A 21,624-nucleotide genomic window follows, 5' to 3' on the forward strand; every position below is an offset into this window, starting at 1 on the left:
TTTGGATTCCAGCATCCTGTTATAGCTTCCAGTCAAGTCTCCATGATTTGCCCAGACTTCTTCATTCCAGTACCAGTTGACCCTTTTTTTTTTTTCTTGCCACTCTTGACTCTTTCTTTCAAGACCTAAGTCAACTGTCCCATGTCTAACTCAGCCAGGCAGTTTCTGGGATTCTCCAGCACATCTCTTTGGTATGTTGCTGCCCTGCCACCCTCAGGGGCACAGTTGGGAGTTGGGGAAGGGGGGGGGGATAATATCACATCTCCAAAGCAGAAAGCAGGGGCATATTAGCAAATGACACTTGGACATACACCTAGCAACCTCACAGGATATATGCTTTTCTCCCCAAATGGTACATAAACCCCTAGAGAGCAAACATGTATGGAAGGATTTTGTACTCTAGGCACAAGGGAGACAAAGCAAACAGCGTTTACTTCCAACATGCTCCCCACACAACAGGAAGTTAGCGCTTAAAAGCTGAAACCAAATCTCTCTCCTGGCTCTTCCCTGCCTTTGAATGGTGTCATCACTCTGCTTCCACCTGTTTTGACATGTGATTGTTTCTCAAAAGGGAGGATAAAATGGCAGAGAGCGAGAGAGAGTAGAGAGGGAGATTGGGGTGTGTGTGTGTGGGGGGTACTATATGGACAACAACCTATAAAACAAAACAAAAACAATACAGGAATGCAAAAACCAGATTCAGTGCTATCACACAACAAGAGAGGGCAGCTGGAGATACTACGCGCTAACACACACAATATGATACACGGCCCCAGGTTGAGGACTCAGTGACGAGTGGGGCAGAGACCACCGGTTTTAGACCAAGAGGCTTTCAGTGGACTGCTGAACCGACTGCTGCTTCAGCCGTAAGCCCTCTCCGATGGTGACAGAACAGGCGATGACAGGCCTGGCAACCCCACAGGCCCGCCCCAGGGCCTGCTCAGAGTGCATGAACGCACAGGGCACATTCTTAATCCTCCCGCAGCAGCAGAAGGTGCAGGGTCATCTCCAGGGGCTCTGGGTCTGCGGCCGTCAGCGTGAGCTCAGAGATGCCCCTGTTGAGGGGGTTGGTGGCTTCACTGGCTCCTTTCCCGAAGCTGCTTGTAGTTACAGGACTGCCGAACAAGGGCCAGGGCTTTCTTGGTGAGGTGGGTGTCTACGAGGGGGTAGGCCTTCAGATTTACATCAGCCTCAGTCACGTCTGCAATTGTGAGGTCTCATCAGCCCTCAGGGAGTGTCATACCTCGGCGGGAAAATCGCACCACACTGGAGGAGTAGAAATGGCTGAGCACCTACTTATTATCATTCATGTGGCATTTGAGAATTTCCATAACACCTTCTTTTTTAATGTTTATTTATTTTAAGAGAGAGAGAGAGCAGGGGAGGGGCAGAGAGAGAGAGGGAGAGAGAGAGAGAGAATCCCAAGCAGGAGAGAAACGGGGATAGTTGGCAAAAAGCGCTAATGTCTATTACCACACCTTCCTCCTCTCATTGTAAGCCACAGTGAGCTACCTATAAGTTTTTGGAATGTGCACATGCTGTTCTTTTTGGCTCCCTCCCCCAATCCTTCTGGTACGCTTCTACTTGATCTTTCAGTTTCAGTTCAAGCGCTATGCCTCCAAGGAACCTTCCTTCTGTCTCATCTGCTCCCGTTTCTCCTTTCCCAGACCAGGTCAAGCGATCTGCTGTGCACTCCAACACTCTGTTCTTCCTTCCAGCATAAACCTTATCGCAGTCTCTGAATCTAATTGCTGATACAATTAATAAAGGTGAAATGGATAATCTTCAGAGCTTTGTCTGCTTGATCCTAAGCTTTTGCCCATTTGGCAAACCATGCTGCTCAGGCAAACCATGCTGCTCAGGAGAAGAAGATGCCTGCCTTCTACTGTGGGCTGAGAGCATGTGGAACGGGTCTAGAAAGGGAGGGTGTGGCATATGAAAGTTGAGCTTCATTTATGAGCTAATCCTGGGACACATACTTCCTTGGGTGTGTTAACTGGGGTCAATGGGACGGGGGACATGGCTATTCTGACAGTTTTATGTTCATTAAGCGAAGAACACCAGGGAATTTTGACTTCTTCCACAGGTTCCGTTGATGAGTTTCTAGCAGCCAAATGATACATGATTTGGGAGGTAGAGTTGAAACTCTTGTTGTATTGGGTTTTAGAGTGTTCTTTGCAAAATAGATAGACATCCTGACTGTGCTTGCTTTTTGCTAAGGATGTAGACGTGCAGCCCAAGGCATTTCTTCGGGAATCTTTGATAGTGCTTGATGTTCCCCTGTAGTAACAAAGAGCTCACTACCAAGGGCAGCACTTAGAATGACGTCCATGAAGAAGTGTTCAAACTCATTAGTAATTACAGAAACACAAGTTAACTAAGCAGCTCTCAGGCTGGCAAAAATTAAAAAGTCGATAATGTATTGATGAGGATGTGGGGATATAAGAAATCTTATGTTCTGCATAATGTAGACTAGTTCAGCTATTCTGGAGAACAATTTGGCACTACTCCATTCACTTGATGAATATTTATTGAACACCGTTCATGTGTCGAGAACCGTTCTAGGTGCTTGGGATATAAGCAGTGAAAGACACAGACACAAATCTCTTGGAATCTTACTATCAAAATAATAATTATAATATAATATAAGAATTATATTGATATATAATTATATTACATATTATAATAATAATTATAACATAATATTTGCTATATAATTAAATAATATAATTATATGACGTAATTATATTATATATTTATAATTATTACAAGATAATAAAGATAATATCCAAATATTTCATTTATTAGATAATTATAAGTGCTAAGCAGAGAAAGTAAAGCAGGAAAGGGAAATACGAAATGTTCCATAGGAGTTGAAACTGAAAAAAGAGTGGCCAAGGAAAACCTCACTGGCCTGAGGGTTACATAGTTAACGTAGTCACATTAAACACACGCACGTCCTCTCACCCAACAATTCTGCTCCTGCATATGTGGAAATATTCCAAAACAAGCCTGTAGAGGGACATGTATGAAGATGTTCATAGCAGTGTTATTTGTGCTGGTGGAAGTTCAGCAGAATTCCAGTGGAAATCCTTGACTGAAAGAGTGGATAGATAAAATGTGGTGGATACGTGCCATAGAGAATTATGCAGCAGTTGGAAGTAACAGATTAAATATACACACAGCAATGTGGATTGCTCTAAAAACATAATGCTGAGTGAAAAAAGTAAGAAACAGAATGAGATGTACAGCACAGTACTACTTATATAAAGAATACATGCCCACAAAACAAGAACACAGAGTTTGAAAACACATTTGAACAAAAAAAGCTACACGTTAAACATACCAGAATGGCTACCGGTATGTGGCATAAGAGGGGGAATGAGATATGGGGTTAAAAAATAAGATAAAATAAACACAGCCCAATATGTGGATTTGAAGTTCCAAAAATACAGATTTCTATAGGATGAGAGTCAAGTGTTTCTGTCACTCACCATGCAATTGTGCAGACTTACCCAATTCACTCAACTCATCTGGGTTTCAGTTTCCTCTGCTACATGAGAATAATATGTCCAGTCTTAGCTCCCTTCAAGGACTGTTGCAAGGTTCCAGTGTGTTAATGAACAGAAAAGGACTTCAAGTTTAAAGTGGAGACACTTATCTAATATAAGCAACGGTTATTGTTGCACAAAGTGGGTGTTTGTTGTTTGACTTCCCACTATGCATTTCCATTTTTGTTTGACTTCCCCCTATGCATTTCCATTTTTGTCTCTTCCCACCAATCCTGATTCCCATTTGGGGATACCTGTTTTGAAGCAGCTGACTCTATTCCAGGTGGAACACATGACCTAGGATAACCGCTCATTTCATCCCTTGTCCACGGTGATTGTTTTGGGGTGGTATATGATTTGGGCTGTTCAAATAAGACGTAATCTGAAGACTTTGGCTGGGAGTACTGAGGAAAGTAAGCTTCTTCCTTGTTTGCCATGACAAGGTAGTATGTAGCCCTGGAAGTAGCAGCTAAGTCCTTCTTTGGAGCAAGAAGGGGGACTCTACCTGAGAATGGAGTCCTAACAAATGAAGTGGAGCTGAGAAATGGAGAGAGAAGAAGAGTGAGCAGGCAACTGAGCAGAATGAAGCTCACCCAAAGCTGGGTTTACTCTTGAACTATACAGTGGCATTGGCCAGTAATTTCCCCTTTTGGGGTTAAGACAATTTGAATTGAGTCTTCAGTGGCTTGCAAACAAAGAATACAATCCTCAGTGATGCACTGTTGTTTATTTTTATCTGTTTATTGTTTTTTACAAGTACACACAAAACCTCTTAAAATAAACTGCAAAGCTGTAAGCAACATGGTGGGTCCTGAGGCTGAATTGGTACAATCTCTACACCGGATGGAAACGTTCTCTAGAAAGTGCCCTGAAATGGATTGTTCAAGGTTTTCAGCAGTTCCAGACTGCAAATGATGTCAGCTGCTCCAATTTTGGATGAGGAAAAAAGATATCTGCTTTCATACATTTGTTTCCTGATCTGTAGTTGACAAGAGAAAGAATCCTGGAAATAAAATTGTTGCAGGTGCCTGATGATTCCGATCCTTTAGCCACATGTGATGAAATGGAGACTTCAGTTTGTAAAGAATGTCCCTCTAGAGGATCCTGGGCTTCAGAATTGAACACCACAGGGAAGCAAGAGGAGCCTCAGCCTATAGTGTTCTGTGATGAGCACAGCTTCTTAGATTCCCAAGGCTGAGTCTGCAGAGCAAATGCTTTTGAAAGAATACAGCAGCCAGTATGCTAACAAAGAGAGTTAACATCCATCATCCAAACTGCTGTTTCCCTTCAGTGGCCTTGACTTCTTTCTAGAAAGAGTGCTTTAACACCCACAAACACTCTTTGTGCAGTTGGTTTGTGAAGATTTTCCCAGATTTGGGGGAGTGAGGCAGGAGGAAAGAATTAGCCTCCAGAATGGCAGCTCTTGATTTTCACAAACATCACTAGACTTGTCCGGGATGCCTATCATGCTTAACGGGCATGATGGAGAATGTAGAAGTTTGAGACTAGGGTCACACCCTCATGAAACAGACAGGAAACACACAGTCACTCATCATGCTCCTCCAAAAATATGGCTTTTGCCTAATTTACTCCTGCTTATCCTCAGCTCAGATATCACTTCCTCAGAGATCCCTTCTCTGGTCAAATCCGCAGAAAGCAAGCTCTCATAGATCCATGCAAGTCTTCTCTGTAGCACTGACTGAGCTTGCACATTTACTTGGGGTGCTTTTTAGATTAAAGTTAGTTCTCCCACTGAACTCTTGGTTCCTTAGGGACAGAGATGGTCAAAGTCTTTGCTGTTTAAAAAACACACATGCAACTTTCACTACGTGTCAGGCAATTTGCTCAGTAGTTTACAAATATTAACTCATTTAATTCTCATGGCAACTCCAGGAGGCATTATCATTGCCATCTATGGAGAGGAAAGTGAGACCCAGAGAGGCAGAATAGCTTGCTCAAGTTCACAAAACTAAAAAATGACTTAGCCAGGATTCAAACCCAGGGAGGCTGGTGCCAGAGTCAACCATACTGTCAACCATCATGCTATGATATTTTGCTCACCATTACATCCCCAGTACCTATCACAATGCCTGACACAGAATATATGCTCAGTAAACATTTTCTCTTGGATGAATTAACGGATCTTGTCCTTTCTAACACTAAGTCAGGCAACCCAAAGTTAGCATAATAATCACACATTGACTTATAAATCATATTCATTAAGTTTGCACATAATTATAATAAGATCATTATAATCCTCCTTGTGATTTCTTTTACATTATTGCAGGGTTTTTTTCTCCCTCTTTTTTCTACTTTAACTTGTTTTCATTGAGATATAATTGACTTATAACATACTAGTTTCAGGTGTACAACAAAATGATTTTATATTTATATATACTGCAAAATGATCACTACAATAAGTTTATAAACATCCATCACCAAAAGTATTTACAACTTTTCTCTTGTAATGAGAAGTTTTAACATCTACTATCTTAGTAACTTTCAGATATACAATACAATATTATTAACTATAGTCACCATGCTGTATATTTCTTCCTCATGACTTATTTTATAACTGGAAGTTTATAAACGTTTTGACCATTTTGTCTCATGTCACCCACACCCACACCACACTGTAAATTCTATTAATTTGAATTTTTCTATTTAGCCAGTTAACATGGGAGTATCTTAAAATGAATGAGCTAAAATAGAAAATATTATGTAGAAAGCTTTCAACCAGCTCCTATAAGATTTGACCCTCTTGCAAATAATAGACTAGGGTTTGGAAAACTATAGCCCCTACACCAAATCTATCCAGCCACCTGTCTTCGTAGATAAAATGTTATTGGAACACAGCCATGGCAATTCATTTGTATGCTCTCAATTTCTGCTTTCATGCTATAATGGAAGAATTCATGAGTTGTGACAGGTCGTTATACGTGACCCTCAAGGCTTAAAATATTTATTATCTGGCCCTTCACGGAAAAAGCTTGCTATCATCTGCTCTAGACAAAATAAAACAAATCATGGCATCAAGGCATTGGTAAGAAAGAAGATGTTGACACTTGGAAAAAAGGAAGTAGGGAGTGTGTTTCCTATTTTAAATCCCTTTTAACTTGAGGGTAGGCCAAAGATGGGATTGTGTGAGGCAGTTAATGCTCTTTTTTAATTTTTGTTTTATTTTCAAAAATTTTGATTCCAGTATAGTTCACATGCAGTGTTATATTAGTTTGGGGTGCACAGTATAGTGGTTCAACTATTCTATAGCTTACTTGGTGCCCATCATGATAAGTGTACTCATAGCCCCCATCACCAGTTTCACCCATCCCCTACCCACCTCCCCTCTGGGAACCATCTATTTGTTCTCTATAGTTAAGAGCCTGTTTTTTGGTTGGTCTCTTTTTCCTTGGTTCATTTGTTTTGTTTCTTAAATTCCACATATGAGTGACAGTATACGGTATTTCTTTCTTTGACTTATTTCACTTAGCATTATAGTTTCCAGATCTCTCTATGTGGTTGAAAATGGCAAGATTTCAGTCTTTTTTATGGCTGAATAATATTCCATTGTGTGTGTGTGTATATATGTATATATATGTATGTATATGTGTGTGTATATATATATATATATATATATATATATATATCTCATATCTTCTTTATGCATTCATCTATGGAAGGACATTGGGGCTGCTTGCATAATTTAGCTTTTGTAAATATTGCTGCTATGAACACGGGAGTGCACGCATCCCTTTGAATTTGTATACTTTGGGTAAATACCCAGGAGTGTGATTACTAGATCATAGGGCAGTTCTATTTTTAACTGTTTGAGGAAACTCCACACTGTTTTCTGCAGTGGTTGTACCAGTTTGCATTCCCACCAACAGTGCAAGAGGGTTCCTTTTTCTCCACATCCTCACCAACACTTGTTGCTTCTAGTGTTTTCAATTTTAGCAATTATGACAGGTGTAAGGTGGTCTTGATCTCACATCAATGATCATCGTTGTGGTCTTGATCTGAATTTCCCTGATGAAGAGTGATGTTGAGCATCTTTCATGTGTCTATTGGCCATCTGTATGTCTTCTTTGAAGAAATGTCTGTTCATCTCTTCTGTCCACATTTTGATTGGATTATTTGGGGTGTGTGTGTGTGTGTGTGTGTGTGTGTTAAGCTGCATAAGTTTTTTCTATATTTTGGATACTAACCCTTTATCTGAAATGTCATTTACAAATATCTTCTCCCATTCAGTAGGTTGCATTTTAGTTTTGTTGATTGTCTCCTTTGCTGTGGAGAGGCTTGTATTTTAATGTATCCCCATAGTTTATTTTTGCTTCTGTTTCCCTTGCCTCAGAAGACATGGTTAGAAAAACATTTTTATGGCTGATGAATGTCAGAGAAATTACTGCCTGTACTCTCTTCTAGGATTTTTATAGTTTCACGTCTCACGTTTAGGATCTTAAACCATTTGAGGTTTATTTTTATGTATGGTGTAAGAAAACGGTCCAGTTTCATTCTTTTGCATGTAGCTATTCAGTTTTCTCACCATTTGTTGAAAAGACTTTTTCCCATCACATATTCTTGCCTCCTTTGTGGAAGATTAATTGACCATGTAACCATGGGTTTATTTCTAGGCTCGCTATTCTATCCTATTGATCTCTGTGTCTATTTTTGTGCCAGTACCATACTGGTTTGATTACTACAGCTTTGTAGTATATCTTGAAATCACTGGGATTGTGATACCTCCAGTTTTCCTCTTCTTTTTAAAGATTGCTTTGGCTATTTGGGGTCTTTTGTGGTTCTATACAAATTTTAGGGTTATTTGTTCTGGTTCTGTGAAAAACGCTGTTTGTATTTTGATAGGGATTTCATTAAATCTGTAGGTTGCCTTGGGTAGTATGGATATTTTAACTGTATTTGTTCCTCCAATCCATGAACATAGAATATCTTTCCTTTTGTTTGTGTTGTCTTCAATTTCTTTCATCAGTGCTTTATAGTTTCAGGGCATAGGTCTTTCACCTCCTTGGTTAAGTTTATTCCTAGGTATTTTATTATTGTGCAGTTGTAAACGGGATTGCTTTCTTTTTCTGCTGCTTCATTATTAGTGTATAGTAATGCAACAGATTTCTGCATATTGATTTTGTATTCTGCAACCTTACTGAATTCATTTATCAGTTCTAGTAGTTTTTGCTGGAGTCTTTTAGGTTTTCTATATGTAGTATCATGTCATCTGCAAATAGTGAAAGTTTAACCTCTTCCTTGGTTATTTGGATGCCTTTGATTTCTTTTTGTTTTCTGATTGCTGAGTCTAGTACATTGATTGATTTGTGAATATTGTGAATATTGTGAATTTGTGAATTTGTGAATATTGAACCACCTTTGCAGAATAATTCCCACTTGATTGTGGTGAATGATTTTTTCTTAAACGTATTCTTGAATTCAGTTTGCTAATGTTTTGTTGAAGATGTTTGCATCTATGTTCATCAGAGATATTGCCCTGTAGTTCTCTTTCTTGTAGTGTCTTTATCTGGTTTCGGTATCAGGGTAATGCTGGCCTCATAAAGTGAATTTGGAAGTTTTCCCTTCTTCCATATTTTTGGAGTAGTTTGAGAAGAAAAGGTATTAACTCTTCTTTAAGTGCTTGGTAGAATTCACCTGTGAAGTTGGTCCTGGACTTTTGTTTGTTGGGAGGTTTTTTTAATCCTTGTCGTCAGTGTAAGTCTTTTGATTTGATCATTTAGTCCATTTGCATTCAAAGTAATTTTTTAAAGCTTTTATTTAAATTCGAGTTAGTTAACATACAATGTAATAATGGCTTCAGGTGTACAATATAGTCATTCAACACTTCTACGGGAGAATGTGGGGGTGCGGCATGTTTTTAGCAAGTTAGTTGGCACTGAGCTGGTTCCCACAGGTGTCCATGTATCTAGGCTGGGGCCTAGGGGAGGAAAAGGGCTCCTGACAGCTATTTTATTCTTGGAGAAATCTCCCAAAGATCCTCGCCCCTTTAGCACATGCTCTGAGATTACTAAACCCATATCTCTCCCATACATCCCAGGCATTTTTCAAACTGCAGCTTCTATGCTGTATCTCCATGGGGCTGTTTGTTGTGTTGTCTTTTTAAAGGCCAGGCCTCAGTTTCCTATGGTCATCCTGGTCCTCCCAGAGCCAAGTCTGCTGATTTTTAAAGTTCCAGGTGTTAAACCATGCTAATGGTAAGAACTTGTGACATGTGTAGGAATTTGGTTTTCAAAGCCAAATGTTGCAGGGATTCGTCTTCCCCATATGAGTTCTCCATGCCTTGGGCACATACTGTGAGAGTCTGTTTCTCTCCTCTCTTCATGCTTGTGTCCTCTCTCCCTCCTGAGGACAGTCCTACTGGTCTGTCCCAACCTTGTCTCTGCCCTTCCTGCCCTCTTCACTGTATCCTCTTCTCTATATTTAGCTGTGGAAAGTCTGTTCTGACAGTCTTTGGTTCATTTTCTGGGTTATTTACACCGATATGAGTGTTATCTAGCTGTATCCGTGGGATGAGGTGAACTTGGGATCTTCTTACTTTGCCATCTTCCCTGGAAGTGTGAGGCAGTTAACATTCTAATAGAAAGCTAGCAGTCTTTCTGTCCTGAAGAATTGGAGGACAATGTTTTTGTCAACCACAGCCACTGGGAAGTGAGGGGGAAATTCCAGAAAGGACAGAGCTGTCGATGAGGAGTATTAAATTCTGCCCAAGTTTCTAATTTACCACTGAATCATGCATATATGGACAGAGGCAAACCAGCCAAGCTAAATAAACAGAGTTGGCAGTTTGAGTTGACTTACTGCCAACACAAAAATATCAATACTTTTCAGGGGAAAATATCAGAATCTCAAAGCCTACACAACCTAGCATTCCAAATATCCAGGTTTATAATACAGAACTGTTTAACACGTGAAGAAACAGAAAAATGTCACCCAGTGTCAAGAAAAAAAGGCATAGGAAAGCAGCCCAGGAAAATGTCACCCAGTCTCAAGAAAAAAAAGACATAGGAAACCAGCCAAGAGATTACCATAATATTGGAAATAGTGGACAAGGATTATAAAACAGCTACTATAACTATGCTCAATGAAGTGAAGAAAAATATGATTGTGATTAATCATAGGATAAAAAACATCAGCAGAAAATATACATTGTTATTTTTTAAAACATAATGGAAATTCTAGAATAAAAAAATACAACATACGAAATAAAAATTCAATGGATAGGCTTAAAAGCAGAATGTAAATGACAGGGGAAAGAATCTACAAACTTGAAGATAGAATAATTAGATTTATCTAATCTGAAGCAAAGTGGGAAATAATATTGGAAAAAGCTTTATAAAGTTTTAGAGACCAATAGAATGATACTTAATGGTTTAACATAAATGTCATTGCAATCCTAGGAAGAGAGAAGAGAATGGGGCAACAAATTGACGATACAATGGCTAAACATGTCCCAAATTTGTTGAAGAATTCAAGTTCAGTGAACTTTAAGTAGGATAAATACAAGTAAAACCATGCATAGACACATCATAGTCATACTTCTGAAAACCAAATATAAAATCTTGAGGTAAATAGGAAATAATGCCAGAAGGAAACTGGGATCTTCAAGAATGAAGGAAGATCAACAGAAATGGTAAATATCTATGTAAATATAATAGATTGTTCTCTCTTAAATTAAAAAAAATCTGTTATGATGGTTGAAAGCAAAAATTATAAAACTATTTGATGGAGACTCCAATGTATGTAAATGTATATATATAATAATGGCTACAACATATAGCAGGGAGTGCATAGGGACTCAACTCATGGTGATAAAGTTTCTACATTGTACTGAAATTGATAAAATATTAATTATAACCCTATAGCCATGAAGAATCAAGGATGTATATTTTAATCCCGTGAGCAACCACTCAAATTATTTAGAGATTTATTTAAAATTCAATTCTTAACTTAAATGTAACACTAGAAATACTCAAATGATACAAAAGAAAGCAGGAGAGGGGGCGCCTGTTTGGCTCCGTCATTTAAGTGTCTGATTTCGGCTCAGGTCATGATCTTGTAATTCGTGGGTTCCAGCCCCGCTTTGGACTCTGTGCTGACAGCTCAGAGCCTGGAGCCTGCTTCGGATTCTGTGTCTCCCTTTGTCTCTTCTCCTACCCCACTCATGCTCTCTCTCTCTCTCAAAAATAAATAAGCATTTAAAAAATTTTTAAAAAAGAAAGGAGAGAAAAAAAGGGCAACAAACATAAAAACATAATAAAATTGCAGACTTAAATCCACACATATCAATAATTAAATTAAATGTAAATGTTTCCAAAGACAGAGACTAACAGATTACATAAAACCACGAGACTTATCTATGATGGTTAATCTTATGTGTGTACTTGACTGAACATAGGGTGACAAGATGAAACATTATTTCTGGATGTGTCTGTGAGGGTGTTTCCACTTAGTATGAGATTAGTATGTGAATCAGTGGACTCAGTAAAGTAAATTGCCCTCCCCAATGTGGGTGGGCATCATCCAATCTGATAAGGGCCTGAATAGAACAAAAAGTAGAAGGATGGATTTTCTTTTTTTTTTTTTTTCCTGCCTTACTGTTTGAGCTGGGACATTTTATTTTATTTATTCATTTTTCTATTGAAGTATAGTTGACAACCAAGAAAACATTAGTTTCTGGTATACAACACAGTGATTCAACAACTCTGTATGTTATGTTATGCTCGCCAGAAGTGAAAATAAACTCTTTGACCATAAAACACTACTACAATATCACTAAGTATATTCCTTGTGCTTTATCTTTTATCCCTGTGACTTACGCATTCCATAACTGGAAGCCTACATCCTCCACTCTCCTTCACCCATTTTGTCTGTCCCCCTCTCCCCTCCCCTCTGGCAAGCATCAGTTTGTTCTCTGTATTTATGAGTATGTTTCTGCTTTTTGTTTGTTTATTCGTTTTGTTTAGATTCCACATACAAATGAAATCATGGTATTTGTCTTTGTCTGACTGATTTCACTTAACATGATACCCTCTGGGTCCATCCATGCTGTTGCAAATGACAAGATCTCATCTTTTAAATGACTGAGTAATATTCCAGTGTGTGTGTGTGTGTGTGTGTGTGTGTGTGTGTGTACCACAACTTCTTTATCCATTCATCTAATTAATGGACCCTTCGGCGCTTCCATATCTTGGCTATTGTAAATAACACTGCAATAAACATATATTATTTTTGTAAATACCCAGTAGTGGAATTACTGGATCAAATGGTATTTCTATTTTTAATTTTTTGAGGAACCTCTAAACTGCTTTCCACAGTGGCTGCACCAATTTACATTCCTACCAGCATCGCACAAGGGTTCCTTTTTCTTCACATCCTCGCCAACACTTGTTATTTCTTGCCTTTCTGATTTTAGTCATTTCTGACAAGTGTAAGATGTTATCTCATTGTGGTTTTGATCTGCATTTCCCTTAGTAATGTTGAGAATATTTTCATGTGCTTATTGACCATCTGTATGTCTATTTTGAAAAAATGTCTATTCAGGTCCTCTGCACATTTTTAATTCGATTATTTGGGGTTTTTTGGTGTTGAGTTGTAAAAGTTCTTTATATGTTTTGGATATTAACCCCTTATCATTCCGAATACCTTCTCCCATTCAGTGGGTTGCCTTTTTGTTTTGCTGATGGTTTCCTTCACTGTGCAAAAGTTTTTCATTTTGATGTAGTTCTAATAGTTTGTTTTTGCTTTTTTCCCCTTGCCTCAGGAGACATATCTAGAAAAAAATGTTTCTATGGCTGACGTCAAAGAAATTACTGCCTATGTTTTCCTCTAGGAGTTTTATGATTTTAGGTTTCACATTTGGGTTTTTAATCCATTTTGAGTTTATTTTTGGGTATGGTGTAAGAACATGGTGCAGTGTCATTTGTTTTGCATGTAGCTGTCCAGTACTTCCAGAATTATTTATTGAAGAGATTATCGTTTCCCCATTGTATATTCTTGCTTCCTCTGTTGCAGATAAATTGACAATATAAGTGTGGGTTTATTTCTGGGCTCTCAACTCTGTTTCATTGATGTATGTATCTATTTCTGTACCAATACCACACTATTTGAATTACTACAGGTTTATAGCATATATTGCAATCTGTGACTGTGATGTCTCCAGCATTGGTCTTCTTTCTCAAGATTGTTTTGACGATTAAGGGTCTTTGTGTTTCTATACAAGTTTCAGGATGATTTGTTTCAGTTCTGTAAAAAATGCTATTGGTATTTTGATAGGGATTACACTGAGTCTGTATATTCCTTTGGGTAGTATGGAAATGTTAATATTAATTCTTCCAACCCATGAGCACAGAATATCTTTCCATTTGTGTGTTGCCTTCAATTTCTTTCACCAGTGTTTTATACTTTTCACTAGGTTTTTCACCTCCTTGGTTAAATTTATTCCTATGTATTTTATTCATCTTTGTGCAATTATAAATGAAATAGTTTTCCTTTTTTAATGTTTATATGGAGAAAGAGTGAGAGAGAGACACTGAGAGAGGGGGAGAGTGAGAATCCCAAGCAGGCTTCTTGCTCAGCGCAGAGCCTGATGTGGGACTTGCTCTCACAACTGTGAGATCTATGACCTGAGCTGAAATCAAGAGTTGGACACTTCACCAACTGAGCCACCTAGGAGCCCCTGAAATTATTTTCTTAATTTCTGTTTCTGCTACTTCATTATTGGTGTATAGAAATGGAACTGATTTCTACATATTAATTTTGTACCCTGAAACTTTACGTAATTAATTACTTCTCATATATTTTTTGTGCAGTCTTTATGGTTTTCTATGTATAGTATCATATCATCTGCAAATTGTGACAGTTTAACTTCTTCCTTACCAATTCAGATGCCTCTTATCTTTTTCTCGTCTGATTGCTATGGCCAGGACTTCCAACACTATCTTGAATAAAAGGGGCAAGAGTGGACATCTCTATCTTGTTCCTGATTTTAGAGGAAAGAGCTGGGACATTTTATCTTCTCTTCTCTGTCTGACCCTCGGACCAAGATATACACCGTGGGCTGCTTTGGTTCCCAAGCCTTTGGACTCAGACTGAATTACACCACCAGCTTTACTTGGCCTCCAGCTTGCAAATGGCAGATTGTGGGACTTCTCAGCATTTATAAATTGCTACATTATTATATGTATATGTGTGTGGATATAGATATAGATATAGATATAGATATAGATATAGATATACAGATATATAAAAAACATACACAGACATACCCCTATATCTTACTGGTTTTGTTTCTTTGGAGCAACCTCACCAATCCACCAACTATATATTGTCTATATGACACCCACTTGAAGTATAAAGAGACAAATAGGTTAAAAGTGAAAGCATGGAATATGACATATCATGAAAACACTAAAAAGGAAGCTTCAATTCTCCCTGAACATACAACATTTTAAAATGTGTATGAACTTCAAATATTTGATCAAAAATGGAAACAAATAAGGAGAAATAGACAAATCCACAGTTATTATTCTTGAAGACTTCAACACTCCTCTCTCAGCCATTGATATAGCAATGATACAGAAAATCAGTAAGGATACAGAAAAACAGAATGACACTATCAACAACTTGATTTCATTTCCATTTATAGAGCACATCCCCCAACAACAGGGGAATACATTCTTTTCAAATGCATATGGAACATATACCGAGAGAGAGCATAATATGGACCACAAAACAAACCTTAAAAAATTTCAAAGAATTGGGGCATCTGGGTGATTCAGTTGGTTAAGCGTCCAACTCTTGATTTTGGCTCAGGTCATGATCTCATGGTTTGTGAGTTCAAGTCCCACATCGGGCTCTGTGCTGACAGTGCAGAGCCTGCTTGGTATTCTCTCTCTCTCTCTGTTCCTCCCCTACTTGTGCTCTCTCTCTCTCTCAAAATAAATAAACTTAAAAAAAAGAAATTTCAAAGAATAGAAACAATGCAATGATCGGGGCGCCTGGGTGGCTCAGTCGGTTGAGCGTCCGACTTCGGCAAAGGTCACGATCTTGCGGTCCGTGAGTTCGAGCCTCGCGTCAGGCTCTGGGCTGATGGCCCAGAGCCTGGAGCCTGCTTCCGATTCTGTGTCTCCCTCTCTCTCTGCCCCTCCCCCGTTCATGCTCTGTCTCTCTCTGTCTCAAAAATAAATAAATGTTAAAAAAAAATTTTAAAAAAAAGAAACAATGCAATGATCCTAAAAGAAGCAAACTAAAATTCAATAACAAAGATATCTAGAAAATCTCCAAATACTCATAAATGGAAGAAAATTTTTCTATATAATTGAGAAGTAAAACAGGAAATCTCAAGGGAAATTTTTGAAAATACTTTTTAAAAATGTTTATTGTTTGTTTTTGAGAGAGAGTGTGGGGGACGGGCAGAGAGAGAGGGGGGACAAAGGATCTGAAGTGGGCTCTGTGCTGACAGCAGAGAGCCTAATGCGGGCCTCAAACTCAGAACCATGAGATCATGACCTGAACAGAAGTCAGTTAACCATCTGAGCCACCCCGGCACCCCTAAAAAATATTCTCAACTGAATGAATGAAAATAAAAATACATGTTGTAGCTGTGGGATGCGATCGAAGCATCACTAATAGGGAGATTCGTAGCAGTTAATGCTGATGCAAGAAATAGGTAAGATCTAAAATCGGTAATCTCAGCTTCCGCTTCATGAAACTAGGAAAAGAAGATCATATTAAACCCAAAGGAAGCATAGGAAAGAAATTATTAAAAATAAGATCATAAATAAATGAAATTAACAGAAAAGAATGAGAATAAATCCAACCAAAGCTAGTTTTTTTTTTTTACAAGATCAATAAAATTGACAAACCTCCAGCCAGATGGACCATCACAATAAGAGGGAAGACAGAAATTACCAATATCAGTCACGAACAAAGGAATCTCACCACAGAACCTATAGGCATGAAAAAGAAAATAAAGGGACACCGTAAAGGACTCTATGCCTATAATTCTTCAACTCTGACAAAATGGACCTTGAATCGTCCTATATTCATTAAAGAACTGAGTATACAGTCAGCGCATAATCCAAGGAGGTCAGAGGGAATTTATTAGAAAGGATTACACCACAGAGGTGGCAACTACAAGTCCTTTTGCTATTGCTGTCTCAAGACATTTTGCTAACTAGCAGATCACACATCAAATCTTTTTATTGGTGAAATGAATGGCATACTGTTAAGATGAATGCTAGAGAAGGGCTCTTATTTGTAAACCTCAAAGTATTCAATATATGTGGATTAGCTAAAACAGAAGATACTCCATATATTCACTTGAACAGGGCATAAGAATACACCTGTGGAGGGGCGCCTGGGAGGCTCTGTCAGTTAAGCTCCCACTTCTGCTCAGGTCATGATCTCATAGTTCATGAGTTCAAGCCCCATGTCGGGCTCTGTGCCGACAGCTCAGAGCCTGGAGCTGCTTGGGATTCTGTGTCTCCCTCTCTCTGTGTCCCTCTCCCGTTCGTGCTCTGTCTCTCTCTCAAAAATAAATAAACATTAAAAATTATATATATATATATATATATATATATATAAAAGAACATACCTATGGATATCCTCCATAGAATAACACTAGTGACTTGATCCCCAGTGGGTCCTGTGCTCTGCCATTAGTTTAGCAGGTTTCCTGACTGTATGAAGCAAACTAGAAAACTATGTACTGCATCTTTCATAAGGATGTGCTCAGAGCACATAAAGGGACAGAAACCTAGGACTTCATCAAGCTTATAAAAGTTTTATGATTATCTGTACCTAGTTTGCAAATGAATAATGTCTGCGTGAGGCAAAATTTTATATAAGCCTTTGTTTTTATTGTAATCTTGTAGGGAGAACACAGAAGAGTAGCTAGACCTCACTCACCAACTCCAACTTCTCTGCCAGCTATCCGTATTTACCAAATACTGTTTCTGCATTACCAAGTGACTTACGTCAGTTTGCATTAGCTAAGTAGTATGTTAAGCACTTTGTGTTCTCTAACCCATTTATTTCTCAAAGCAATGTTAGGGGACAGGAACAGGTAATATGATAAAACAGTAAGGTGAGTAAGATGAAGCTGGGAGAGAGAAAATGACATGCCTAAAGTTATACAGCAAGGCCAGGGACTCGGGCTGTCTGATTTCAGTGCTGGTGTTTTCACCACTCTACTCCATTTTACTACTTGATGTTTTTAATCATCTCCACAGAAGATACAAAGTCAGATAGATGGGATGAATAAGAACCACCTTTGCGGTGCCTGGGTGGCCCAGTCGGCTAAGTGGCTGGCTCTTGATTTCAGCTCAGGTCATGAACTCATGGTTGGTGAGACTGTGCACCACGTCGGGCTCTGTGCTGACAGTGTGGAGCCTGCTTGGGATTCTCTCTCTCTCCCTCTCTCTCTTTCTCTCTCCCTCTCTCTCTCTCTGCCCCTACCCTGCTTACTCTCTCTCTCCCCCCGCTTCTCAAAATAAAGAAACAAACATTAAAAAAAATAGGAACCAGCCCTCTATGGAGCTGAGGACAGGCCAAATTTACAGTCCCTGGATATTAGAGGTATCAGGGGCTCAGTTATGGAGAGCTTAATATGGCAATCGTGTTGACCTCAATACTCCTGATGACATTTATGGTTGAGTTTTTTTATTTTAAATAACATCTTTATTGAGATATAATTTATAATGCATAAAATTCATCCTTTGATGAGTCAAGTGTACAATTAAGTGGTTTTAAGTAGTATATTCAGAGTTGTGCAGCTCGTCTCTGTTAGCCGTTGTTTGGGGAAAAGGATTCTTTTGTATTTGTGACATTGGCCCAATTTTGACTAACGGCCTATTGTTTGGCCATCTCTGCTCCAAAAAGTCAAACCCTGAATGTTCCACCAGCTTCCTCCAGCGTTGGTCTTTGTGGAAGTCATTCAAAGGAACATTTAGGGTGGCTCCCTGAAACATGAGCGTTTTTTTCATTTTTCTTTTGTCAGCTATTAACTGGCCCTGCCCAGACCTCCTACAGAAAATAGATCTGTGAGGTACATGGGAGAGGTTCCACCCTACCCCGCTGGCGCAAAAGTATCTTCAGTATGAAACTTTCAAAGAGATTAAGCTTCCTGTTTCAATCATTTCTTCTTGTTAAAACACTGGTTCCTACTCTGAGGTCACAACCAGGTTAACCAAAGGCTTATGAAGGAGGCATTTTGTCTTACACATGTATTCACTACCACGATGAAAACACGCATGGCTGATGTGATTAATAAACAGCAAAGGCTCCTAAACAGGTGGCTGAATCCCCAGTAACTTTTTTTCATTATATACTTGCTTAATCAGCAGATAAAAAAGTACAACTACCATTACGGGATAATCAGAGAAAGTTCTGATGGACCAAAGAAGTCACATGGACTCAAAAAAGTGGAGGGACCACTGAGTTAAAAAAAGACTCTTCTTCAGAGGGTATAAAATTTTCACGTGGTAGGGGGTCAACTTATCAGCAGGCATTAACACAACGATCTTAATTAATTGGATCGCTTCCGGGAAGGCCATTGAACAATTCCATCCTAAAAGCAGAGTGGGGATGAGAAATGGTCCCAGGCAGGTCTAGTGGGCTAAGGAGTTCAGCATTTGGAGTGCCATGTGTGCTTGGGGAAATCAATTATATTCGTATTTATGACAGTAGCCAAAGTTTGATGGATTATTGTTTGGCTGGTACCACTCCAAAGAGCCAAACCCTAAATGTTCTTGAGTGTTGGAAGACACTCGAGGGGAAAAAAGAAGGTACTGAGCACCAGGGGTGGAGGCTGAAAGAAAGGAGGAAGCTGCCAAATATGTGATCAAGACCAAATCGGCCCACTTCTTCGTTTGTTGGGAGGGCGAGGAGATAGTAATATCTACTCTCAAACGTTAGCAGATGACTTCAGACTTCCTTTTCTTTCAAGCTTCTCCTTTCCCTTTGTTCCTTCCCAGAATCTCCTCCCCTTCTACTTGTTTGCAAACCTTCCCCATCCCATCCAACCCAGAGTCCCGCTTTCTATCCAAAGCCGTTCAATCAGCTTGAATTGTCTTGTGTTTTTCTGGAGGGGTTCCCTCTCCAAAGTTGCCAGCATGTCTCAATATTCTTGGAGCTTGTCCTCAGTTTCCAAAACTTCAGGGCGTCCCATCAGCCACAGTTCTGACTTCAAATGCACACTGACCTTTTCCTTTCAACCAAACACCCTCCTCCTTCCCCGTTGCATTGCATCAGAGCCTCCTCAAGCCTGTTGAGTTGCTCCAGGCATCCCCCTGCCTGTGGCTTGGGGTTAATATCTGGTCCTTTCCAATCCCACCCCATGTGATTGTGTCTTTGTTTCAGATCCAGGAGAGTAATCATACTCAGACTGGATCCCCACTAGCCAAAGCAGAAGAGACATTTGAGGAAACAATTGGCCAGCCCCTGCAGAAGGGGGTTTTGAGTTGCCCAAAACCAGCTGATTGCCTCAATTGTCCTCTCTGCCTGACATGACCTCAGAGCCATAAGTGGCCACTTTCCTTGGCCCTAATAAGGCAAGTGTACAGCGACTTCAGTCGCTTGAGAAGAGGCCCTGTCCCAAGAGAGAGCTAATTTTCTTAGAGCTAATTTTCTTAGAATTGCAGGGTAAAAAGCTCTCAAGAACCGGGCTGAAAACTGTGTCTGCCTTTCTCCAACCTCTTTCCGATTGCCACCTAATGACATATGGCGGCAGGGGGGGCAGGGGGAGGGCTGAGGTGGGGGATGAGAGCAGTCCACAGGGTACAATCAATAAAGAGGTACGTTGTTGGCAGGGAATTTAAAACAATAGTAGAACTAACGAAAAATTAGTCAGGCTTTTATTATCACCATGCTCCAGTAAATTCTAAACAGTGTCAGTGATAAAATACTAACCACTTTGGTTCAACGCTGCCTCCACGGCAGCACCCATGTGGTTCCCTCATCCCCTCAGGAGAGTCGCACTTAAGGCTGAGTTTTCAGGCAATACTTCAGATTCATATCCTTTTCCTCCTTCAAACTTTATGTCTTGTGTTCCATCCCCTTAGGACCCTGCTCTCTATTTTCGCTAGTGGAATTTTTTCCCCTTTTTTCATATTTTTTAAATGTTTTTATTTATTTTTGACAGAGACAGAGAGACAGAGAACGAGTGGGGAGGGGCAGACACAGAGGAAGGCAGAGGATCTGAGGTGAGCTCTGTGCTGACGGCCCAGAGCCCAAGGCGGGGCTCAAACTCACGACCTGAGCTGAAGTCTGACGCTTAACTGACTGAGCCACCCAGCGGCCCCAGCGGAATTTCTTTATAGGGGAGGAATTACAGTGGGTACCCAGCTGTCCCCTACCAGGAGCACCTACATTGTAACAGGAGTCACCTGAAGAATCCATGCGGCAGTCCAATCCTTGTTCAAACTCTCTCAAAGCAGTGAAACCTTGTTTGCAAACAGAATGTAGTGTGGAAACCCAACTCCTAAGTCTTCTTCAAGCCTCACCTTCAGTGTCATTTCCTCAGGGAAATCTTCCTTGTTCCTCCACGCATGAGAAGGACAAGTCCTTATGAGCTACACTGTCATAATACCTTGGTCTTGCCCTTTCACACTCCCCTTGGAATTACTTGTTCAGTGTCTGTATTCTCTGGTAGACCATAACCTCTGTGCAGGCAAATACCAGCCCTCCCTTGTCCACCATCGGAAGCCCAGAACCAAGCACAGTACGTGGTCCTCTGGAGGTGTTCCATAAATGAACGTATAAATGGAAGTGTTTTGGGGCGCCTGGGTAGCTCAATCAGTTGAGCGTCCGACTTCGGCTCAGGTCATGATCTCGCGGTCCGTGAGTTCGAGCCCCGCGTCGGGCTCTGTGCCGACAGCTCAGAGCCTGGAGTCTGCTTCTGATTCTGTGTCCCCTCTCTCTCTGGCCCTCCCCCACTCATGCTCTGTCTATCTCTCTGTCAAAAATAAATTAAAAAAAAAAACATTAAAATGGAAGTGTTTCTATTACTACAGGTTGTAAGTTAAATGCACATTGGTAATAGCCATGACACATGCCACAC

The 21,624-nt window shown here is 39.8% G+C and overlaps 1 pseudogene; it reads right to left on the bottom strand.

Moving 5' to 3' along the window:
- Positions 1-816: 816 nt before the first annotated feature.
- On the bottom strand, positions 817-5,590 carry LOC102963352 (annotated as a pseudogene).
- Between the last annotated feature and the right edge of the window lie 16,034 nt (positions 5,591-21,624).

This window comes from Panthera tigris, chromosome X (genome assembly GCF_018350195.1).
Source record: "Panthera tigris isolate Pti1 chromosome X, P.tigris_Pti1_mat1.1, whole genome shotgun sequence".
Taxonomy (NCBI): Eukaryota; Metazoa; Chordata; class Mammalia; order Carnivora; family Felidae; genus Panthera; species Panthera tigris.